We start from the raw sequence: 26,811 nt of genomic DNA on the forward strand, positions 1-26,811 counted from the left end.
TATTCTCTGCATTGCCCACAGTCACCATAGTAATATCAGTGTTGAGCTCTACATTATGATTTTTTTTCTCTTTCCTGATGTTGCAGCTTATAAACCTTGTTTCTTTGACCCACAGAGAACTTTCAAATAAAATAATGACAAACTTTTGCATTGAAAGCTATTGGTGACTTGTAGTTGTAGTTAAAAATGAGGACCTCAAGCAATCTTCACTCAGTCCTCTTCTTTTAGGATTGGGTTGATTAGCTATTGCTTTTGCTTTTGGTTTCATTTTGGTGATTTTTTGTTTTATTTTGTTTTCTTTTCTTTTTGTTCTTTTCTACATGCAGAGATCAAGAGTGGTTAGAAGAATTTCAAGTACAAATTCAGATGGCTGGAAAGAGACCAGTTTTTCTAACAGGTCCACATTGTTTGCTGTACTAGGGATTTTTCTCTTGCCTTTAATGTTGCCCATTTCCACTTTTTGGATCCTTTTATCCTGGCATAATTAATACTACATATATATTATAATTATTTAAATTTCAACTCTGAATCTAAGTGCTCTATCTCCGTCCCAAAACCAGAGACATGGATTGAGTCTTGTTTGCTATCGTTTTGATTCTTAGATCGGGAATCATCCTGCGAACACTGAAGGTCCTGTTCCCAAATTGATTCTGTATAGTTCAATAAAGATGCTCTTGGCCAATCAGTTGTGTGGATTTCTACCAACAGGCTAGTAGACACAAGGATGGAGAAAGGATTTAGGGTGGAGCAAGAGTTACCAGTCATGTGAGATCTAGTATGGAGTGGCCATTGGTGTAGCAGGCAGGATGTTAAAAACACAGTAAGATGAGCGCATATTTGGGGTGCTGAGCTATGACTAATGTCAATTGAGAAATTGAGTAGGGCAGATTTAGAGGTGTTGAGAAGGGGGTAAAAAGGACAGCTAGCTATTTGGTAGAGGCTTAAAAAAACCTGACAATAGAGCTAAAGCACATCAAAAGTTCCTCAGCGTATGTGGCTTTCAAGTGCATTGTAAGGGAACTTGAACAGCTCTGGTAGTTGTAATTCCTGGAGCTTAAAGTGAGGCAGTAGGAACAACCTTCTGCAGAGTATTATGAGAGCAATCCATGACCATAAGGAGCATGTGCAAAGTCATCTTGACCATGAGAGTTAGACTGTCCCACATGTATCTTTTGATTATAACCATTTCTTCTTTGTGATCTTTTAGTGTTCCATTTGCTTAAAACTATTACTGAAAAGGGTAAAATGATTCTAAAGGCTACTCTTCATTGTCAACTATTCATTGGAGATTAATTAAACCCCAACGATAGAGGGAATATGTGAAGAATTTCTGCATAATATAAGGTCAATGTCAAATGAACTTCTTATATGTATCTTTGTGGTAAGATGTTTCAACTTTAACCTAGATCTTTATCAAGAAATATTCTTTCTATTATTTTTTCAGGCATCTGCAGATACATCCTTTTGAGGAATGAATTCTTCTTACTGGAGACTATAGAGGGGACCTGCATTTCAGTGATAATTAAACGTCACTTCAAGACATCAAAGCAAAATATCAAAGTGAGAATGGAATAAATTTATTAAGACAGTGTTTTGCAAACAACTTCTTTCACAAACATCTTTGGAAGGAGAATTCTGAAATTTTGCATTTCCTATTTGACTTTGCTAGTACTCTGACAGAATCAACTCTCAATTGTTTGGGACTTTACGGGGAATTAAACACTACAAACAGAGATGAATGCATCATATGCTCTGCCGTCTGTGTTAATATGGCTTCAGTGAAGAACAACCATGCTACAGCTATTCTTCTGTTTTTTCAAATATTATCCTCATACAAAGTGTGGAATCTAAGGGTTGCTGGATGGATAGGTCGAGAACACTGGCTGAGAGCTACAAATGCAGAAGTGGGATGGTACATGCTTGGGGCGTAAAAAGCCTGTGTGTAGATCATAAACAACTTCAAAATATTCATTGCTTTAATAATTACTTGGAAGTGGACTTCTGTAAAATGACTTCAGCAGACCAGCATGGTAGAGAAACAGTAACTGATTCCCTGGAGATTTAAATGCACTGGATTGTGAAACATGGACTTAGAGGTAGAGACAAGTCAGTGAATGAAGACTGGATTATCAATCCTCTGTTGTCTCTTAAGTTTCCCTGCCCCATGGTTTGAGGCCTACAGCAACAGATTTTTTGGAATGAGGAATAGAATGAAAGCCAATTTGTTGAAAATCCCAGTCATAAGAAAATACTGACATCATCTGTGACAAACATCAAGTCTCAGCATGGCTTCAGCATGTCTGAATGTCTGCTGTCAGCATGGGCTTTTTCTGCCATCCCTTTAATAAATGCAGAGCTCCAATCTGCTTCAGCCACATCATCATCTCTTCATTCTGTTGCAGGTAGATTAGATCACTGTGTCTGCCTATGCAGTCTTTCTCTACATATAAGGACCCAAGGAACTATTCTCACTCCAGGGAGCTGTTGAAAGTAATCTTGAATTGCATTGGTGTTGTTAGTAGATGTAATGTCTTCAAATCCCAGAAGACCATGTTTGCAAAGGAGTTGATTGAGGAAGTCTTGGGTATTTCAGTATTAGGGGCAGGTTGGATCGATGAACAGGACCGCCTTCCCAGACTAGATCTTGCAGTTCACATACACGTGAGCCATGCTGACAGGGTGCAGCTTCCAAGAAAAGAATGTTCAGTTGAAGATATTGGTCTGTTTGAGAATGGCAAACCCAATGTATTCTAAACCATGTATTCTATTTGAATCCCCGTAGAAAACATGGAAGAAAGAAGCCTTTACTTTTTCATTTTTGCACTCACAGTGATACCAAATCCTCATAGACATTAGAACCTGCATACTGAATATTTATCCATATGTCAATGACCAGATAAGACATCTTGCCTTTTGGACTAATAAACTAATGGATTCTAGGACTTTAAAAATAGTCAGTCATTGTTAAATTATGTGTTCCATAGTCTGTGATCATTGTGACTAGTTCGATTTCTCTGTACAGAGAGATTCATCCTTTACTGTCTGTTGGGGAACACCAACTACTGCACCAGATATCTAGAGAAGACCTTTTATGGCATTTTGTCTCTAGTAAGAGTTTCAGGTCAGTTACAAATTTCCAATGGCCACATTACCTTAGTCGGATTTTCATATGATGCTTTGATACAGTCCTTCTTTTTTTCTATAGTTCTTGGCAACATAATTAAAATAGCAATTGTAACCTATTAAAGAAATGCACAGTAATCTATTTGCATGAATGCAGCAGAGAGGATTATAGGATAAACAAGAATTGGAAAGCAAGATATCCTTCCTTCCTAGGACCAAGACCAGGAAATCTTAACTACATAAAAATCTGAGACAAGTTGTCTGAAGTTTGTTCTTTTCTTCAATCATGGGGATCCTAGTGAAGGAGCTCAAGTCTGAAGAGTTGGCAAAAATTACCTTCATTTCTGATCCAGGTCAACTGCTGAATACCTCATTCATGGACCTGAAGAAACTCTGTATCCATCCTTCTATAATGTGTATATATCAATGTATCATTCATAGAATGGACACTTTACTGTTGGTTTGAAAGCAACAATTTGTCCCTGGAGAGACACAGATTTCTTCTTTCGCACATTATTTGACAGGCTGATGTTGGGTCTCATAAGTTCATTCCGGGATTTGCTTTACAATAATCATTCAGTTATCTGGAAGAAACACTTTTTAATGTAGTGAGATCTACTAGAACAATATCAACCATCATCTTCCATTCCCAGTTTAATGCTGAATCATTCTCCACTAATTGTCTGTGGTCCATGATGACAGCAGCATCTCCACAGACTAGTTTGAATATTGCTCTTAGCACTGCATTTAGGATACATCAATGTGATTTCCTTACCACTTTCATTCCCAGGAGAGTTTTTCAATTCATTTCATCTGATGCGTCTAATCTACATTGTCAGCCAGGATGAGTTTTGAGAGTTTTTCTAAAAAAATAAAGAAAAAATGGAAGAAATGAAAGAAAGGAATCCGGCAAGTATATCTCACCAATTGACTCAGAAATCTAAAGTGTTAGTCAGTGGAAATACTAGTGGAAAGTCTGAGATCATGAAGTCTCTACTAGAAGCGCTTCTCTCTCCAAGGTATTAGTGTAAGAGAGAAACTGCACTATTGGTATCCAAAGCATGGAGAAGTTTACTCTGAGCAGAGGACACAATACTTGCCTTTTATTTCTTACTTAGGACCTTTTTATAATTGACAAAAAGAATAAATGCAATGAGCTCTCAGTAAAACATCTGTTACCTTCAAAATTCTTGGCATTTGGAATAAAGAAATGAATGATATAAAAACTCTGACTTCCAGGAGCCATAAGAACTGCGAAGTCCAGCTGAGAGGCTCGCAGCTCTAGATTCCCATATGCAGAAGGCTCAGAACAAGTCTATCTCTTCAGTGATCCTACTCAACTCCTACAAGGACACACTGAGCTTTCCGAAGTACCATGTATTTCATCCTTTTTTTATAACAAGACAGAAGACCACCTTCCTTCTTCCCATCTCTGATCTCATCATCCTCTTCCTTCTCACTCCACAATGACTGTTTACTCTCGATTAGAGTTAAATTAGTAAACACTAGAGGTACTGAGGGGATATCTGAAGGGAGTTGCAGTCACGACAACACTTGTGACATCACAGAAGAAGCTAGTCCTCTCCAGGTTTCAATAGATGTTTCAGGGAGGGCCTACTGATTATGTCATTGTGATGTGCCATGGCTTACCTGTAAAACATCTTTCCTTACATTGACCAGATTCAAGGGTGCCCATTCCACGTATGTCTCATGTGACACAGTAGAAACCATTATGTACTCCATCTCTCTAAAGCTAGAGACTTCTCTTTGCTTTATTAGCAGTTACAAACTTGGGATGGAGAAAGGTAGTCAGTGGCTTGGCATGGGTAGAAAAGATTTTGGAACATCTAGTGTAGAAGATTCTTCTAGATAATATTTTTATTCTCAGGTTCATTCCTGAGATATAGAGTTCAATTTTCTTGGTTATCTATGTATCACAAAGGCCAGTATTTTCCCTACAGACCTTTAATTAAATGAATATTGTATATCACTTTCTTATTGTACTTTCCTTGACAGGGGACTTCATAAATATTCCTGAATGTGTACTGAAAAATTCTTTTTTCCTATTCCATTATCTGCAACAAAGTGATTTTGGCAACAAAGTGTGCCCAGCTATAGAGTGAGCATAACAGTGTGAGTACTGTGTACTCACTTCAATTAATAAACTCCTAAAAGCTTCTTTTATGTAAAAATTACCAGGCATCAGAAAAGCAAAGGGCAACATGGACTACAGAATTCGGTTCTCTAGTCCCATTCGATATCAAACCTGCACTACCTATCTTCCTGTGTTCCCATGGCCAGAATTAAGGGTTTTGGATGTTTTATCATTATTTGTCCTTAAGTAGCAACCTTAGATACAGGAGGATAGGCAGGGAGAAGAATGACATGTTTATCAGTCAAACCTCAAACTCAATATGTTCATAATACAGGAGGGAGTCTATTTGACATTGTCATTTCTGAATTCTACATTCTTGACCTAGTTTGGCAGATTCTATGTTAATATTCCAACGAACCACCTAGCTGTAGGAGCCACCAAAAGTGTATATATATATATATATATATATATATATATATATATATATATACACATCTGGCACCAAAATGATATAAAATTGATGAGCCTAAGAACTGCAATCGGCCAGGAATCATATATAGACATTTCCTGAGAGACACTGCTAGAGTATGTGAAATACAGAGGTAAATGATAGTGGCAAACCCATGAACTGAAAATGGACTTCTTGTTGGTAAATGTTGAGAAAGGATTACAAGATCTGAATGGGGCTTTAATCCCCACAAGGACAATGCCAATACACGAAACCTTTCTGGTACTAAATCAATATTCAAAGACTGCTCATGGGCAGACCAATGTCTCCAACTGCAAATGTAGCAGAAGATGGCCTTCGTGACACCAATGAAAAAAGAGGCCCTTGGTCCTCCCTAGATTTGATTCCCAGTTCAATGGACTGTCAAGAGGCAGTAAGGGGGTTATTGAAAAAGGGGAGGGGGACAGGTTAGGGCTCTTATGGACAGGAAACTGAGAAAGGAAATTACATTTGAAATGTAAATATAGAAGTATCCAATTAGAAACGCAATAAAAATTCCTAAAGAAATGATAGAGTTAAAAGAAAAGAAAACTGTCAATGAATCACACATATTGACACAGAAATCTAAAGGGTAACTGTCAGGGAATGGTAATCAGAGAAATACTAGTGGAAAGACTGAGATGATGATGTCTGAACTAGATGCACATCTCTGTCCCAGATATCTGTGTCAGAAACAAAGTGCACTATAGGAATCCAAATCAAGGAGGAGTTTACCTTGAGATGACATGACGATACAATACTTGTTGTCCCTCCTTCCTCAGGACTATTTTTCCTGGGGAAAAAGAATGAAAGCCATTAGCTCTCAGAAAAACAACTGTAAACTTCCGAATACCTGACTTTTGGAATAAAGAAATTAATGATAAACAACCTCTGACTTCCAGGAACCATAACAAGCAATGAAATCCAGATGCTACCGAGAGGCTCCCACCTCCTGAATCCCATATGGGGAAGGCTCATATCAAGGCTATGTGTTCAGTGAACCCTCACAACCCCTACACAGCACTCCTTGTGCTTTCCCATGTACCACATATTTCTTCGTTTTTTGAACTAAAACTTCCTAGGCCATCTTCCTTCTCCCCATCTCTGATATCTACATCTTCTTTGATCTTCCTCACAAATAGCTGTTTACACTGAAATAAAGGCCAATTAATAAACCCTAGAGGTACTGAATGAATGTCTGAGAGGCAGTTGCAGTCTGGAAAACACTGTGACATCACAGGAGAAGCTAGGGATCTCCAGTATACAAGAGATTTTTCAGGGCCAGCCTAATGATGATGTCACTGAGAACTGCCATGGCCTACCTGCTAAAGAGCTTTCTTTATATTGACCAGATTCTAAGGTGACCTTTCCAGGTGTGTCTCCTTTGACACAGTGGACACATTTATGTAGAACATCACTCTAAAGCTAGACAGTTCTCTTTGCTTTATTAGTGGTTACATGCTCTGAATGGAGAAAGTTATTACGGGTTTCGCATGTGTAGAAAAGATCTAGGAACATGGGATGTAGGACAATCTTCTGGATTATAATTTTATTCCCAGTTCCATTCCTGTGACAAACAGTTCAATTTCCTAAGTTCTATCTGTTTCCCAAAGGCCATTGTTTCCCTACAGATATTTAATTGAGTGGATTTTGTATTTCATTTTCTAATTGTTCATTCCTTGATAGGGCACATTATAGATATTCCTGAATATGTACTCAAAAATTCTGTTTTGCAATTCTAGTTTTTTCAATGATTTTCGCAACAAAGCTGGCCAATTAAAGAGTGAATGTAATAGTGTAAATATTGTGTTCCTACTTCAAGTGATAAACTCCCAAATTTTTATTTTATGCAAAAATTACCTGACATCAGTAAATCAAAGGACAGCATGGACTATAGCATGCGGTTCTGTATTCCCATTAGGTATCATTTCTGGAATATCTACATTCCTGTGTTCCAAGGGTGAGACTTCAGGCTTTTGGATATTTTACCATGATTCTTTTTTCAGGCCATACAAAAGATACAGGATGATGGGAAGGGAGAGGAATGGCTTGAGGCCCAGTAAAAGCTCAACATCGATAGGCGCATAAGAACAGGAGGGAGTATATTTGGTATTGGCATTTGTGGATTCTCCATTCTTGACCTAGGACCTCAGAATCCATGTTAAAATTTCAACTAACTTCATAGATGTATAAGCCATCAAATATATGTACATATATATAAAAATAGATATAGATAAATAGATATAGATATATAGAGATAGAGAGGAGATAGAGCTAGAGACAGAGGCTGAGATAGATAGATAAATATATGCGTAAATAGATAGATAGATAGATAGATGATAGATAGATGGATAGATAGATAAATAGATCAGACACCAAAACTAGATACAATTCAGATTAATAAAGCTAAGAAGTGCATGCTGCCAGTAACAGGTTATAGATCTTCCCTGAGAGACACAACTAGAGCATGTCAGTTACCGAAGTGAATGCTAGTGGCAAATCAGAGAATTATAAACGGACCTCTTGTTGATAAATTTTCAGAAAGGATTACAAGAGCTGAAGAGGCTATCAACCCCATCAGAACAATGAACAAGAACTTTCTGGTACTATACAGATAATCAAAGACTGTACATGGACAGACCTATTGCTCCAACTGCATATGTAGCAGAGGATGGCATTGGTGGGCACCAAAGGAAGGAGAGGACCTTGGTCCTCCCTAGGTTTGACTCCCAGTTCAAGGATATGTCAAGGGAGAGTAAGGGTGGTTTAAATGTCAAGGAATGGAAACATTTATGTCTCTTATGGAGAGGAAACTGGGAAAGGAAATAACATTTAAATGTAGATATAGAAATATCCAAAAAATATTAAAATTAGCTTAAATTAAAAAAAAATTATGAAAGAGATAAAAGTAAATAAAACTGCAAGGTAATCAGAAATATTGATTCAGAAATCTACGAGGGACACTGTTAGGGAATGGTAGTCAGCATAACACTAGTGGAAAGACTGATATGATTAAGTCTGAACTAGAAGCATTTCTCCCTCCCAGATATCAGTGTCAGACACAAACTACAGTGTAGAAATCATGTACACGAAGGAGTTTACTCTGAGCTGAGGATACAATACTTGTCTTTCCCTTCCTCCTTAGGACTTTTTTCTTCTGGAAGAAAAAATAGAAGCCATGTGCTCTCAAAAAAAAAAAAAAAAAAAAAGCTGTACCCATCCCAACACCTGACTTTTGGAATAATGAAATTAATGATAAAAAAAAAAAAAAACTCTGACTTTCAGGAACCATAACAAGCAAGGAAATCCAGTTGCTACTAAGAGGCTCCCATTTCCTGAATCCCATATGTGGAAGGCTCATGTGTTCAGTGAACCCTCACAAACCCTACACGGCACTCACTGCACTTTCCCATGTACCACATATTTTTTTTCTCATTTTTTTCAAACTAAAACAGAAAGCCAACTTTCTTCTACTCATTTTTGTTATATACATCCTCTTTGTTCTCTTTCCCAAATGGCTGTTTGCACTGAAATAGAGGCCACTTAGTAATCCCTAGAGGTACTGCAGGAATATATGTGATGCAGTTTTTTGTGACATCACAAAACCTAGGGCTCTCCAGGGTACAAGAAATTTTTCAGGGAGGGTCAAATGATGATGTCAGTGAGAACTGCCATGGCCTACCTCCTAAATAGCTTTCCTTACATTGACCAGATTCGAGTTTGCCTTTTCCAGGAATGTCTACTGTGACACAGTGGTAACATTTATGTACTACATCTCTCTACAGCTGGAAACTTCTCTTTGCTTCATCAGTGGTTACAGGCTCTACATGGAGAAACTCAGTTAGGGGCTTGTATTGAGTAGAAAAGATCTAGGAACATGGGATGTAGGAGATTCTTTTGGATAATAATTCTATTCCCAGTTCCATTCCTCTGACAAACAGATCAATTTCCTATTTTTTCCCTGTTTCCCACAGGCCATTTTTTCTTTACAGATGTTTAATTGAGTGAATATTATATTTCATTTTCTAATTGTTCATTCCTTGAAAGGGGTCTTTATAGATATTCCTGAATGTGTACTCAAGTATTCTGTTTTCAAATTCCAGTTTTTTGGCAATGATTTTGGCAACAAACGTGGCTAAGCTATGAAGTGAATTTAACAGTGTAAATATTGTGTACCTACTTAAAATGATAAACTCCCAAATTTTTATTTTATGCAAAGAAATAACTGCCTGAGTAAATCAAAGGACAGCGTGGACTATGTAGTCCCATTAGATATGATCTCTGTAATATCAACCTTGTCGTGTTCCAAGGGTGAGATTTCAGGGTTTTGGATGTTTTAAAATGATTCTTTCTTCATTCCAAAGATAAGATACAGGAGGATTGGCAGGGAGGGAAGAACTAGAGGTCCAATGAAACCTCAACTTCATTAGGGTCATAAGAATAGGAGCGAGTCTATTTGGCATTGCCGTTTGTGGATTCTACCTTCTTGACATACCTGCTCAGAATCCATGTTAAAATTGCATGTAATCTCATAGTTGTAGGAACCACTGATATATATATATATATATATATATATATATATATATATACACACATATATACACACACACACACACACACACACACATATATATATATATATATATATATATATATATATATATATATAATCAGCCACCAAAACTAGATAACTAGATAAGATTGATGAACCTAAGAAGCACATTCTGTCAGGAACCAGATATAGATCTTCCCTAAGTGACACAAAAAGAGCATGTCAAATACAGAAGTGAATGTGTTGTTGCAAAAATATAAAAATAAAAAAGTTGTCTTATATCCCGCTATCTCTGGCACTGTAGTTTCCCAAGTCTCTGCAAGATATCTTGGTTGAATACATCACCACTTCTCAGCTGCCCAGTGTCTCTTATTGCCACACATGTTTTTACACTCAAAACCTCACATGAAAGAACACACAACACAATAATCTTTGACCCAATTGATAAGATATAGTAGCCCACATAAGCATACAAAGCCTGGTATGATCCATACCTTAGGGACAATAATAACAACCAGTAAATACACAGAGCAGTATCTTAAATTCACCTGCCATGGCTTCTCACCCTCTCCTCTTCCTGTCTCTCCTTTTTCCTCTAGTCTCTTCTACTTCCTTCAAACTTCATTCCTGCCCATACTTCCTTCTCTTCCAATGATAGGCCTGCTTCTATCCTGTACCTGCCCCTCACCTCTACTTCACAAATTTAATGTGAAAGCTGTTCTGTAGAATTCACCTGAGTTCTGAGTACAGGACAAGGCAGCTGTCCTTGGAGCAGTGGATTAGCATCAAAATACAGATAACTTTAGTGTAAACAACGTTTTCCCCTTTTTGTCCAGTTAAACAGACTTTTCATTTATATATATCAATTGAGTAAGATTATTACTATTCTACAATTTATAAAGCATTTGATATACTCAACACCCAGTCTGTCACTATATCAGTTAGAAAGAGCATTTAGTTCTTCATTCCAGCTTCAGAAAGGCTTAAAATCTATATTATGTCTTGGCTAGCTTGTATACTATCTGATAACTATCCAGTAAAATATGTATATTCAGAGTTATACAGCCTGATAAGCAATGAGGCTATAATCAGTCTCCTACCCCGTCAGAAATCTGAGAGTGACCAAATATCTATACACATAGGATGTCTTAGAGGGCTTCTAGAACTGAGAGGTTGTAGAGACAAATCTCCACTAGCACAATCCCCTGTTAGCAACATGTGAGCTTAAGTCTTCAGCCTTCTGACACAAGATCAACTGACAGCCTATTGAAAGGTGGACTTGGAAGGGCTGATTACCCTGTATTGGCAGGGTTTATCCCTCAAATCCTCTGCATAATTTGTCCTTTTCTGGATAGTATTAATCTGCATATGAAACAGGCATTTTTTTCCAGTGACTGCCTAGCCACAAAGTATTGCCTCATTTGGAGGTAGAGATGTTCAAATTCTTCATTAAATTTGCCAAAGGGGAACAGTTAGGAGAAGATATGACTCAACAAAAGATAAGTAATAACTTTAAATCTCAAATTTTGTGGATTTCTTACATTTTTGAAAAGCATCTATCTATCTAAGACAATCTGGACTGTTGTCTTTATATCTTAATTTTTTCTTGATAGTACTCTTACAAAGTCAGATGCATGACTTTAATATTTCAATCTTAACTAACAGGTTTAATCAACTCAGAAGTGTGTAATGACAAAAATAATAGAACTGGCTCTTGTAATTTTAAAATTTTTTCAAATTATTTCTATACCCAAACAAAGATAAGATTAAGCTTAGTTACCAAATACGATTATGACTGTAACTAAATCTAGCTTATTCCTCCCTGCTAAATTTCAACCAATTTTCAATTCTTTATAAAAACATCTTTAAAATAACCACTTCCAGCCCCACCCCACAAATTCCAGGTAATTGAGACAACGGATCCACCATAACTTCTTCAAGTTGTACATGGGCGTTGAGATATCCTTAGGTGTAGGGGGTAGGAAAAATGAAACAAATGCGATAGCCGATATGTCCTGACTGGACCCAGCTGAAATTCACTGAAACCAGGATTCCAAGTAGGTACACTCTACAAAATACAACTCTCAGGAAAAAGGTTAAGAATCGATATATCTTTTGTTTGATTCTCCCGAATATATATTTGATACCCGTCTACTGATATCAAACCTGATCAGTATGACTCTGTGAGGTTTCCAGAATCCTAATCACAATTTTTAAAAACACAAGGACAAAATCTTTCTTCCAAAATACTCTGTTTCTTAATCTGAAACCAGAGAAGCTTGTATCTTGCACTCTCTCCCAGAGTAATAATATAAGCATAAAACTCAAAGTCACACCCATCCTGAAGATTAAACAATTTTTAAAAAAGGAATTTATGTATAAAATGAGCCTGATATAACTCAGTACTTGGTGATATCAGGAAATAAATCCAAAGTTCCCATGGAGCCCATGTTAAGAGAATTTGAACTTGCTATTGTCGTAAATATCAAAAGTAACCACAAATCATCGCTAGGCGTCATCAACGAGTCATATAGTGGGATAATTCATAAAACTAATCAAATACCTTCTATCAATTCTAATATCAATAAGAAAACTTCAAACCAGGACTTTTGCCCAAAATATCTCAGTCTGTTAAGCTCTCTACCTGAAGCCACAGATTTTTCTTTATCGTTAATAACTTCTACAATATATGTCTGCATTCACTTTCCCTGTTGTTACAGATTTCATCAAAACTCTCTACTTGGTAGTGCCTAATTTTTCCCTAAGTTCTGAGCAGTAGATGAAAATCCCCACCTGATTCAGGTAATCTCTCTACTCTCTTCTTTCTTAAATAAAACTTAATCACTTGTTAAAAATACCTTAATAGAAGAAGTATCTTGTGTAACTAGGATTTCCACACAAAATTCCCCTGTGGAGCCTATGTTAAAAAGAAAATGTGTATCCTGAAAGACTTACTAAACAACTCTCATTAAAAAGCAGCTTTAATCTTTTAACTCTCTGAACTGCCATTACTTATCACACAGCAGGGGACCAACAGCCTGTCAGCCCTTGCTGCTTCCCCATTTTTGTTTTATATTCTGCTCTTAAGTTATCAAGAATTAATATGGCACAGGTGTCCTCTTACTTAGAAAATAAAAAGGTTCTCTCAACTTTTTGATTACTAGTGGATTCTTGCCCATCACCTTGTTTTGCCATCTGTTGTTGTAAAAAAAAAAGAAAACTTGTCTTTTACCATGCTATCACTAGCACCGTAGTGTCCTAATATAATAGGTAGATATCTTGGTGAAAACACATCCCTACTCCCTGTCAGCCCAGTGTCCCTTGCCGCCACACACTTTCCTATACTCAATCCCTCACATAGAAAACACACATCACAAAAATTTTGACCCAATTGCTAAGATATAATTGTGCACTTAAATATACAAAGCCCTTTACCATCCATCCCTTAGGAACATTAATAATAACCTGTAAATACACAGACCATAATAGTAACCTCACCTGCCATGACTTCTCACCCTCTCCTCTTCCTATCTCCCCTTTTTCCTCCAGTCTCCTCCTCTTTCTTCAAACATCTCTCTCACCCATTCTTCCTTCTCCTCCAATGACCTCCTTCTTTACATGGTAAAGAAAAGTTCTTTACATAGTACAAGTAAAGAAAACAAATTACTGCCAAAGCATCCTTCTATCATGTACCTGCCCCACACCTGTACTTTACAAATTCAATAGGGAGGTGGTTTTGGTGAAGTCACCTGAGTTCTGAGTACATGAGTAGGCAGCTGTCCTTGGGGCAGTGGAATTAGCATCAAAATACAGATAACTTCAGGGCAAACCACAGCAAATAGCTTTGATATCCTAGTGAAATCTTTCAAGCCAAGTAAAACTGCAAATGTGATAATGTTCTAGTTTCTTCTCATGCTTGATGCTGAAAAGAGTGATAGTGTATGAGAAGAAATATTACATAGTACACGTAAAATAAACAAATTACTCCCAAGGCCAACAAGGCTCATAAGTAAGCAATTTGTTATAGAGTAACAAAGAGTAAGCAAAGTAGTTTTCTCATTCGGTTTCCCTTCACTGTAGGCAGCATTTTGAATTTACAGAGAAGTGGTTGATATTGTATCATTTATCTTTAAAAGTACTCTAATAAGAATCTTTTAAAAAGCACAAATCTAAATATGTGTATAAAAATGTCATATCTACTTTAAATGATCAGAATGCACACCTGTGATTGTCAATCCTTATTAAATCCTATCAGGGAGCTGAGGGTACAACTGGGACAGAAATCAGTCCTCAACAGTCCAGCATGTGTTACAGTCACACCATTAGCCTGTGCCACCATTGTTCTTGATCCCTGGCCTTAAAAAGTCCCTGTCTTTTCGAACTTCAAATTGTTACCTAATTTTTTTTTACATCAGAGGCAGTAGTTAAAACATGTTAGCCAGCTTAACAAACAATTTTATTTTTCCAAATGCTTTTTAAGGGTGCTGGTCGTCACTAATTATTCTACATTTCCTTTGGTGATGGTGGAAGCACTGGTCTTCCACAGAGGAAATTCCTAAAAGACCTCGACCAATATTATTGCAAATGCCAATGATGTTGCTCCCTGAGTGGTGGTAAGCTCCAGGAGGATTTTTATGTACTTCTTAGAATTAGAGAGATATGAGGGGAACAACCGAGCGAAACGCTGCATGAAGTTCTCAGTACAGTTGGTCTTTGGGGCTATGACTCACCAAAGAGCAATGAGGCTGTTCTAAAGAGTGGGCCATACCCCAGGATTTTTAAAATGTTGTGCCATTCCTCCTTCACAGCACTTGGCAATACTCCATGTCAGAACCAAATTTGAACCATGCTTTTACCCTGGATAGAATTTCAAATACTATACTGAATAGGGAGAGTGGGCAGCCTTACCTTGTCCTTCACTTTAATGAATTGTTTTAAGTTTCTTTATATTTAGCTTGATGGTCATTACAGGTTTCCTCTCCCTTGCTTTTACTATGTTTCTCCATAGGACTTGTCTCCCTTATCACTCACACTCTTTTATCATGAAGCGGGGCTGGAATTGCTTTTTCTGCATCTAATGAGATTATCATGTAATTTTTTTCCTTCAGTTTCACTTATAGTGGATTATACTGATGGATTTTCAGAATTTGAACCATCCCAACCTCCGACTAGAAATTAAAAATTACCCAGCATAACCTACGGAAGTACTCGCCTGCATACTCTAACAACCCCCCCCCCCGAAAAAAACAAAAACAACATGCAAACAAAAAAAAATCATTCACCCTACAGAACAGATTTTATACTAACATACACACTCAAACATCCCACCCCCCCAAAAAAAAAAACAAAAAACAAAAAACCAAAATACATGCAAGCAAGAAAACCCTGCACCCACAACATCAAAATAGCATGAAGTTAATATCACTGGTCATTAATACCGTTAAGCATTAGTGGCCTCTATTCAACAACAAAAGGACAGAGGTTAAAATAATGGATGTAAAAACAGGATCTGTCATTCTGTTGCATTCAAGAAGCACACTCCAGCAATTGAGATAGACATAACCTTAGACTAAGGTGTTGGGACATGTTTTCCAAGAAATAAAACAAGAAACAAGATGGTGTAGCCACTCTAACATCCAGCAATCAGACTTCCAAACAAAAGTAATCAAAAGAGAAGGGGAAGGACACTTCATATTTATTAGAGGAAAAACCCACCAAAATGGCATCTCAATTCTGGATGTCTATATCCCAAAGACAAAAGTAGCAACATTGGTGAGAGAAATATTGCTGAAGCTCAAATATCACATCGAACCTCACACATTAATAGTGGGGGGCATCAATGTCCCATCTCACCAAGGGCAGGTCATTGAGACAGAAACTAAAAATAAAACAATAAAAATAGAATATATAACTGCCAGGGGTTTCAATTAATCTGACCTCACTCATATATACAGAATATTTCACATGAACACAAAAGTACACACTTTCTTTTCTGTACCTCATGGAACCTTATCCTGAACTGATCATTTTCACCCTCAATAAACAAGTCACAACAGACACAGAAAGACTGTGCTAACCATTGGATCTTCTCAGATCACCATGGATTTAAACTGGACTTCAACAATAACAAAAAGTCTATAAACTCATGGATATTCAATAGCTTGCAACTGAAGAACCACAAGTTCAGAGAAGACTTGAAAAAAAAAAAAGGTTCCTAGAATTCAATGATAATGATGGCATATCGTCTCCAAACTTAAGGTACATAAGGAAAGCAGTGCTAAGAGGAAAGTGCAGCACAGAGCAATTTTATAAAGAAATTGGAGAGACCCCATACTAGCAGTTTCCCAGCACACATGAAATCTCTAGAATAAAAAGAAGCAAACACATATTAAAGGAGGAGACAGATAGAAATGATCAGACTCAGGGTGAGAGTGATCCACCAGAAACAAAAAGAATACAAATATTAACAAAAACAAGAGCTAGTTCCTTGGGAAAATCAACCAGACAGACAAACCCTTAAATAGATAATGTAATACGAGGTAAGACAGCATCCAAATAACAAAATCAGAAATGAACAGGGAGACACATTGATAGACAAAGATGAAAGTCACAGAATCCTTAGGTCTCACTTCAAAACCTGCTTTCTACAAAATTAGAATCTCTGAATTAAATGGATGTTTGTGTAGATGAATAACACTGACCACAGGTAAACTAAGGTAAGATAAACTATGTAAATAGCTGTACAACCCCTAAAAAGACACAAACAGTAATTGAAAGTTTAACCACTGAAAAATTCTCAGGGCCAGTTTCATTGAGCGCAGACTTCTACCAGATTTTCAAAGAATTCTCAACCTACTCCAAAACACAGAAACAGAAGGAAAATCACCAAACAGATTCCACGACACCACTGTCGCCCTGACACCGAAATCACAAAATGATTCAACAAAGAAAGAATTTCAGACGAATTTTCTTTACAGACAATGGTGGAAAAAATACTAGGTAAAATGCTCAAAAACAAAATGAAAAGCATTTCAAACTGCCATTCAGTGCAATCATGTAAGCTTTCTCCTGAGGATGCAGGAGTGGATCAATCTATGAAAACCCATTAAAGTGATCCACCATATTAACAAACTTAACTGAAAAAAAAATTGTGCCCTCTGCACTTCAAATTAACGTGGGAGCTCCCCTTGGATTTAACTTTTTGGTAGTTGCATATCATAATATATATTTTTTTAATAAAATACATATATATTTTAATAAAGTAACATATTAAATTGTTATATCCTAACATCATAATATATAACTAATATTAATATACTATATTAATATTAACATGTATTTATACATTAAATTATTATATGAATAAGGTAAATATAATTAATATTAATATATTATGTTACTATATTAAATTAATATATTGATATAATAATGTAACGGATATATTACATTAATATATCAAAAATAATATATTAATTATTAACATATTTAATATGATTTATTAATATTATTAATATTCACTATTACTCAATGGTGTGAAGGAGCAGAATTAAAGAAAGAAGGAAAAAATGCAAGACTATCTCTTAAATGCTGAAAATGCTTTTGACAAAATCCATCGTCGTTCCATATTTAAGGTCTCAGGGAGACCAGGGATGTCAGGCACATACCTAATGTAATAAAATACTAAAATAAATACAAAAAATATTACATAAAATGCAATATAGCAAGCCAACAGTTAATATCTAAATAAGGGGTAGGGAAGCAAAAGGCAATTCTACTAAATTGGAGAATGAGAACAGAGTGCACATCTCGCAGCATCCTTTCAGTAAAGTCCTTAAATTCCCAGCTAGAGCAATAAGACAACCAAAGGAGGTCAAGGGGATGATATCGCAAAAGGAGAACTCAGTGTATCGCCATTCACACATCATATAATAGTGAACATATGTGATCCAAAAGTTTTACCAGAAATGACCTACATATGAAAAACACCTTCAGCCAAGTGGATGGATGAAAAATTAAATGAAAATAATATGCCATGCAAATGACAGAGAGGCTGAGAAGAAATTATGGAAGACATGCCAATCACATATATATATATATATATATATATATATATATTATGAAATATAAATTAACTCTAACCTAGCACATCAGAAGCATATCTGGTGTGAACTCCAAGTCTCTGAAAAGAGACACTGAGGAAGGTAGCAGAAGACAGAAAGACCTCCCATACTCACAGACGGGTAGGATTAAGAGAGTTAAAGAGGCCATCTTAATTTTGGGTGTAGATTCAAAGTTCCTATCTTGCAGTCAGGATGACATGGTTGCCAAGGTGCATGCAGGAGAAGAGACAATCTTGCAGTCACATGTGGAGTCAAAGATGACATCATCTTGCTGTTTGGGTGTCACATGGTTGCTCATTGTGCACATGTGACATCATTGGCTGTGGAAGCAGGGTCAACCTGAAACATCTCTGGCTTTCTACCATGCAGATGGTGTTACAATTTCTAAATCACATCAATCACCAAAAATAACCAGGGTAAAAACCTGTGACAGAGGGATGGCAGCCATTACTGGAGAAGGAAATGGCTTTGATGTCCCTAAGAAAAAACTGCTCATGCCATGGCCATTCAGGCAAAGCAAGCATAATGGGATGAGGAGATCTAGATTTAGAGACTGAATGTTTAATGTTTTCTTGGGAAATTTTAGCCTACTCATGACGGTTCACTGTTATCAGAAAATTTTTAAAGTGGAATAATATGCAGGTATGAGCAATAAGGACATTGTGAAGCTGCAGTTAACTAAGTGGAACAAGTTGAGAAACCTGAAACTCCTCTGGGTGAGATCATTGAAAACCTTGAGAAAAAGGAACACTGGGCATGGATCACTGAAGAAACAGATATCCACAGAAAATACAAGAGACATGACTGAGGAAGAAACAGCTGTATCTACTGGACTATGGAGCAATGGTTAGAGCCCCTACAAGGGGTGATCTCTATTAACAGAAAATTTGATTCAGAAATACTGTTGAGGAAAACTTGTTGGAATTTCCAAACCCAATGACCCATAAAGAAAACACACAATTTGGTTATTATAATTATAATCTATAAACGTGTATTGGGTAGATCCAACGTTACCATAACTTATACTCCAACCATAAAACCCCTGCTACATGTGCATTCTTCAGGCCACATGGATTGTTTCCATCATTACTTCCTCCTCTTTTTCTTCAGTCCTCTCCCTTCCCCTCTTACCCTCTTCTGCCTCTCTACCTAACCCCACTGTCATACCTCCGGTACCAACTTTCCCCTCCGGCTATCTGTAATAGGCTCTAGCATTTACTGACCGGTTAAAATGGGAAGAAGTTTCATATGTGATCACCAGTGTCCATGATAGAGGGCTAGTAGGTGGGGGGAGACCTCCTTTGAGGAAGCAAATAAATATCAGGATACAAATTGCATTTGCTTGGGAAGAGCAAATCTGTATAATGCTATCAATATCTGTCCAGTGGATTGTGAGAAAATGGGGAATATTCTTCCTAAAGACCCAGCTATACTACACCTGGTCTTATATCTGAAAAGACCTCTGCCATGCAGACAGTACACGTGCTCCATCATGTTCCTAGTGGATTTCTTCATAATGAACAGAAAATAGAAATAAGCCAGATGCCCCTCAACCAAACAGTGGCTACAGATAATTTAGTTCATTTACACTATGAAATACTATACACATATGAAAAATAAGGACCCCAGCTCTGAAAAAAAGAAAAAAAAAAGAAAGAAAAATAAGGACATTGAGAAGCTGCGGTCAAGAAGATGGAGTGAGAAAGTATTGTCCTGAATGAAGTAATTGAGACCCAAAATAACATGTATATATTCATTAAAAGAGGGTATTAGCCATTAAGTACAGAATTCACACACTAAGTTCTATGGAACCAAAGAGGATAAACAATAAGAAAGGGCCAAGAAAAATGTTTGAATTCCACTCAGAAGGAGGAACAAAGTAATGAGAAGAGGCAGTTGGAAGGAAAGGATTGGGTGACTGAGGGGATGGGAAGGTAAATAGGGTTTGAGAATCATTTCTTGGGAGAGTTGAGCAAGAGGGACAGAGCGCCAAGAGAATAAACTGAAATCAGTGACTGTCCAGGGTTGGTACTATCTCTATGATTTGCCAGCAATCTGGGATGGGTGAGGATACCCTGGCGTCCATGAGGGTGACTTTAGCTGAGACTCGTAACAGTGGGGATACGGACACCGAAATGGTCAATTTCTGTAGCCACAGAGGACCCAAGGTGGAAGGATAAGGAACCAAACACATCCCCAAAATTTTGACCCAGAAATTGCCCCCTCTATAAGAGACACACGGAGAGAGATGGAAGAGGAAATGAGGAAATGGCCAAAGGAAAAGTGGCCGGATGTGAGACTTATCCTATGGACAGACGGCAAACACTGACATTATTAATGGTCCTTTCTTATGTTTGCAGACGGCAGTGTAGCATTATTGTCCTCTGCAAGGCTCCAAAGAGCAGCCGATTGATACAGATGCACAGGCACAGGGCTTGATATCAGACAGTGCTCAGTGAGTCTCACTAAAGAGCTGAGGGAAGGACTGAGAGAGGTAGAGGAGCACAATGGTTCTCACATGAGTTCAGTAAACCCGTCGCCTGTCTGTGGATCCTGTTCTCCTACCCGGGCTGCGTTTTCAGGACCTAGTGGGAGACGATGAGTCTAGTCCTGCAGAGACTTTATGTGCCAGGAGACGGGGTGTACCCAGAGGGGTCCTCTACTCAATAAGAGTAGAAGGGGAGAGGATAGGAGGAAGAACTGTAAATGGTGGGTGCCTGGAGGAGTCTGGTGACAGGGCAGAATTCAGAATGTTACCTGGTGAATATATACAACCATTCTAACAAGGGGCCAAGGCATGACATCATGGGGGTGGGGCATGACATCATAGGGGTGGGGGAATGACATCATAGTGGTCGAGGCATGATATCCTGAAGCCAAAGAGAAAATAGATGAAACTAGAAAAAAAAATCAGCCCAAGAGGGAAATGAGACCTAGAGACACAAACATGGCAGGTGTTTACCTATGCATGGTATCGGCTGTGAGATAAATCATATTCCATCTACAATCCACAAATGCAGAGAGGACAAAGGAAAGGAGAAGGCACCTTGAGAAGAAAAGCATCGACCTATCTGAAAGGAAAAACTGGAACAGGTTCTGTGAGTGAGTGAGTGCGACTGAGGACAGGAGCAGAAGTTCAGAGGGGAAGATGGAGGGATAGCGGGGTGTAGAGAGAACCGGCCAGAAATAGAGGACATACAGGTTAATGCAGAAACTCGATGGAAGCACTGGTTAATTCATGATGTCTAGAGGGCCACGTTCCTGAGGATTTATTCTGACAGAGAATGCAGAACATGAACCTGCAATCCTTTGAAATCGAGCAAGTAGGACCTCAGGGTTGGGTATGGGGAACATTCAGTGGAGTCGATTTCTGAGTAGGTAAAATGGAGATCACTGAACAACAGACCGATGCTGGGTCAGAGATTATAAAGATATAGCAATAGAGGACTTCCTGGTACCTTAAGCCTGCAACTGATGTAAGTGCACACAAAAACCCCTTCCTGCTCTCCAAGGTTCGTTTAGCCCTCTTGACCCTGAGTAAATTATATGCACACAACCATAGCGTGTCCCTGAATACCTTCTAACAGAGCTGTGACACTGAAATCCTTGGAAGACACCAAAATTCACTTGCACGCAGACCAATATTCTGCTGACTAACTGTTTCCTGGGTCCACTTCATCCTTTCACACGTTTTATGCACCTGGACACTCTAGGTAGGAGACAAGAGATGAGTGTGTGTGTGTGTGTGTGTGTGTGTGTGTGTGTGTGTATGTGTGTGTGTGTACATAAGTGTGTTTGTGTGTGTGTGTGTGTCTGTCTGTGTCTGTGTGTGTATCTGTATATTGGTTATCGTCTCTGTGTCTGTGCTTCTGTATATTTGTGTGTATACGTGTGTGTGTCTGTGTGTTTGTGTCTGTGTATGTGTGTCTGTGTCTGTGTGTTTGTCTGTGACTGTCAGTCTCTCTGTGTGAATGTCTGTTTGTCTAACTGTCTATGTCTCTTTCTGTGTGTCTCTGTGTATCTGTGTGTGTGTACATGCATATGTGTCTGTGTGTGTGTTTGTGTGTTTGTGTATATGTTGTGTGTGTTAGCCATGCATAAGCTAACCATCCTCACACAGAATGTCTGGATTGCTTTTCTTTATAGAATGTTGGCGAATCTTTCTCTTGTCCTAAAAGACCACTCTGGTTCTCAACTCTCTCTGTGAAGCCATGACAGTTTGAGTGATTTTCATGTGAGAGGAGTCTGTCCTATTGAAAATTGCTTTCCTGGATACAATATCACTTAAAAAAACACATCTCAACATTTATTTTCCTTATAACGTGATCCCTCGAGGGGATTTTTCCATCATCATCATCATCATCATCATCATTATCATCATCATCATCACTAATATTATTATTACAGGATTATTCCATTATATTGTTATCTGTGTTGTTACCAGTGTGCTAAAGTTCATTGATGGCAGAAAGAAAGATTTTGTTTCATGTGGGTCTTGGACAGCCACGATTTTGTTCTTGGAACTGAAAGATTTATTTGCATGCTCCCATGAGTAAATACATGCAAGTACAGAAAGTTCCTTGGTCTTCTACATGAGAGTGACATCCTCACATAGTCCTCAGATCTACATGAGAAACAGAGAATTTAGATGGGCAATGAAAAGTAGGGTGATCAAAAACCAAGTTGGGGAGAAATAAGACAGTTTTCCACAATGTTTCAGGCTTTGGGGATTGGTAGACATTACATAACCATCTTATTATTCATAGCAGAAATAGTCAAAATTAATAAAGGCAGAAATTTTAACAACATATTTATGATGGCTAATTTAAATTCCCATATTTCATCTGTGGAACATTATATATTCTCTTTCAGGTTCTTCTTGAAATTATTTGAAGAAGTGAAAACTGGTATGTGTTTATCTATTCACATTCATAAAGCATCACCGTTGCTCTAGTGATGAACAGACTGCACAACTGTCAAGAGACAGACTGACTTTCTTGCCAAAGAAAAAAATCTTCACCTTCATGGAGGCAGTTTCATTCTTAGGTGCAGAAGTTTAAAATCCCCTGAGAATGCTTCCTACAGGTACCATTTCCTGTATATTGTAATATCCTAGAAAATGGGTTTCTTTTTGCATTTTATTTCAAGTGTTAAGATCTACAAACAAGTTTTGAGTGCGTGTACTATTTGTAGATGTTGTCTTTTTTCTTTCCTATAGATGGATTCTGGTTTGTGGACTCTCAGGCATTTTCTGATCCATCTCTCACAGCAGGGGCTGAAAATGAGAGGAGACTTCGTCAGGAATAAAGGAAAGAAGAAAGGTAAGGTAATAGATGATTCCCTTATGTATTTAACCCCTCTGAGTCTGAGATGGCTGTTGTCATCAACCTGTATATCTAAACTTTAACTTTGAAACAAAGTACACTCACATGAGTTTAAGCCTTTGTACTTTTCATTGTGTAAATATATGCAATAAAGAGAGCTTTCAAAGTAATAAAGTTGTGTGATGTGTGTTACTCATTTAACAGATTCCCTTGTATAACTTAAAAGAATATATAAATGGTTTTCCTTCATGTTGAAGGTAATGAAGACAGTGTCTCTTCTAACAGTATATGTAGGAATTTTGACAACTATTAAATTAAATATGTTCATATCTTGACAAAACATCAACCACAATTGCTTATGGGATTCTTCCTATACTTTCTCAGTGTTTTTTCCTAAATATTGACTTTAAAATGCAGTTAGCAGAATTGATATTGAGGAGGATGGAGGGAGAGAGGAAACTGAATGAGAGGGGAGGTTGGGAAGGGAGTGGCCTTTGCAGGAATTAGGTATAGGGAAAGCAGGGAAATGAGAATGGAAGATAACCTCATACTAATACTGTCCAAACTCTTCCACAAAATTGAAACAGATGGAGCACAACCACATTCCTTATATGAATCCACAATTACTCTTATACCTAGCCCACACAAAGACTCAGCACAGAAAGAGGACTTCAGACCAATTTCCCTTAGGGATATTGATGAAAAAATTCTCAATAAAATTCTTGCAATCCGAATATTACAACACATCAAAAAAATCATCCATCATGATCAAGTAGACTTGAACCAAGGGATGGAAGGATGGTTTAATATAGGAAAATTCATAAATGTAATCCATCATGTAAACAAACTCAAAGATAAGGAGCGCAAGGTCATTTCATTAGATGGTGAGAAAGCATTTGACAAAATTCAACAACCCATGCGAATAAAAGTCCTGGCAAAATCACGAACTGAAGGCTCATATCAAAATAGAGTGTAAGAAATATACAGGAAACCTGTAGCTAACATCAAACTAAATGGAAAGAAACTTGAAGCAATCCCACTAAAATCAGGGACTAGACAAGGCTGCCCACTCTCTCCCTACTCATTCAAAACAGGACTCCATGTTATAGTCAGAGAAACCAGACCACAAGGGGGTCAAACTGACACAAATTGGAAGGGAAGATATCAAAATATCACCATTTGCAGATGATATGATAGTATATACTTAAGTGACCCAAAAGTACCACCAGAGAACTTCTTAACCTGATAAATAACTTCATCAAAGTGTCAGGGTATAAAATTAACTCAAACATACCAGTAGCCTTCCTCTCCTCAATGGAAAACAGGCTGAGAAAGAAAATATTGAAATCACACACTTCACAATAGTCCCAAATAATATAAAATATCTTGGTTTAAGTTTATTCAAGCAAGTGAATGATCTGTATGACAAAAGATCAAGTATCTGAAGAAAGAAATTGAATACTATCTCAGAAGATAGAAAGAGCTTACATGCTCATGGATTGACAGGATTAATATAGTAAAGATGACCATTTTGCCATTCAATTTAATTTTACACATTCAATGCAATCTCCATCAAAATTCCTACTCACTTCTTTAATAGAGATAAAAAGAGAAATTTCCAAATTTATTTAGAATAAGAAAAAACTAGAAGAGATTAAACTATCCTCCACAAGAAAAGAACTTCTGGGGGAATCATCACCCTTGAACTCAAGCAGTATTACAGAGCAATAGTGATAAATACTGCATGGTATTGGTAAAGACACAGATGGATAGACCAGTGGAATAGAAGTGAAGACACAGAAATGAACCCACACACCTATCATTTGATATTTGGAAAAGTAGATAAAAACCATTCAAAGGCAGAAACATAGCATTTTCCAAAAATAATTCTGGTTCAACTGGAAATCAGCATGAAGAAGAATGCAAATTATCTCATTTTTATAACCATGTACAAAGCCTAAGTCAAAGTGAATCAAGGACCTACACATCAAACCAGAGGGAGAGGAGAAGGAGAAGAAGAAGAAGAAGAAGAAGGAGAAGGAGAAGGAGAAGGAGAAGGAGAAGGAGAAGGAGAAGGAGAAGAAGAAGGAGAAGAGGAGGAGGAAGGAGAACAGGAAGAAGAAGAGATTGAGAAGGAGGAAGAAGAGCAGGAAGAAGCAGAAGAGGAAGAAGAAGGAGGAGGAACAGGAGGAAGACAAGGAGGAGGAGACGGAGGAGGAGACGAAGATGACGAAGAAGGAGAAGAAGAAGAAGAAGAAAAAGAAGAAGAAGAAGAAGAAGAAGAAGAAGAAGAAGAAGAACAAGAAGAAGAAGAAGAAGAAGAAGAAGAAGAAGAAGAAGAAGAAGAAGAAGAAGAAGAAGAAGAAGAAGAAGAAGAGGAAGAAGGAATTTAAACAGAAAGAGAACTAAACTTCCATTCTTCCCCATTCCCTCTCTTCCTCAGCTGTTGTTTAGGCAGTTGTGTTAGTGAGACGTTAACAGTGTAATTTCTGGTGTTACTTTGAGACACCAACTCATAGTAAATTTTAGTCTCTTAAAATCTTCTTTCATGAAGTAAGACACCCATGGCTACATCATTCTCTATTCTCCAGCACTTCACTTAGTTCCTTTGAATAGGCAGTGTCAATATTATATAGGGTCTGTTCAGATAGATGTAAGTATTTTGAGTTCTGGAGGGCCACAATTGTATCATGCTCAGTGGACAGCACCTCACAGATCTCCTTACCTATTAATAAGCCCTTTAAAGAACCCAAGGCCTGCATATCACCTTATCTCTAATTTGGAAGTTATCTCCATTGGATAATCATGTGAAAATGAAAACTTAGTTTTCTCCAAGGGAATATCACTGGGTACACAAACTAATTTTAAGGGTAGACTGCGTATAAAGCACTAAGGGAACTGAACATCATCTTTGGAGGATCCTTGTCTCATAATGGGTCAGGACTTTTTCTTCAGAATGTCTTTTTCATTTTGTTTTATGTTTATTTATCTATTAATTTTTGCTCTGTATGTTTTGTGTATATATTTTTCCTGGTTTTATGTTTCCATGGAATTCCAGAGTGTGTGAATGGAAGTCTGGGTCTCCGTGTCTGTATCTGATTCTTGACCCT

General features: G+C 37.5%; 1 long non-coding RNA gene across 1 annotated transcript in view; it reads right to left on the bottom strand.

The window, feature by feature from the left end:
- Positions 1 to 316: 316 nt before the first annotated feature.
- LOC147998117 (uncharacterized) overlaps positions 317 to 26,811 on the bottom strand; it is a 38,536-nt gene continuing 12,041 nt past the window's right edge. The window contains exons 2-3 of the long non-coding RNA XR_015646456.1: positions 6,441 to 6,498; positions 317 to 3,986 (exon numbers count right to left, since the gene is read on the bottom strand). This is a non-coding gene — a long non-coding RNA (uncharacterized LOC147998117). The remainder of the gene's footprint in view (positions 3,987 to 6,440; positions 6,499 to 26,811) is intronic.

Source organism: Rattus norvegicus, chromosome X, assembly GCF_021556685.1.
Source record: "Rattus norvegicus strain SHRSP/BbbUtx chromosome X, alternate assembly SHRSP_T2T, whole genome shotgun sequence".
Taxonomy (NCBI): domain Eukaryota; kingdom Metazoa; phylum Chordata; class Mammalia; order Rodentia; family Muridae; genus Rattus; species Rattus norvegicus.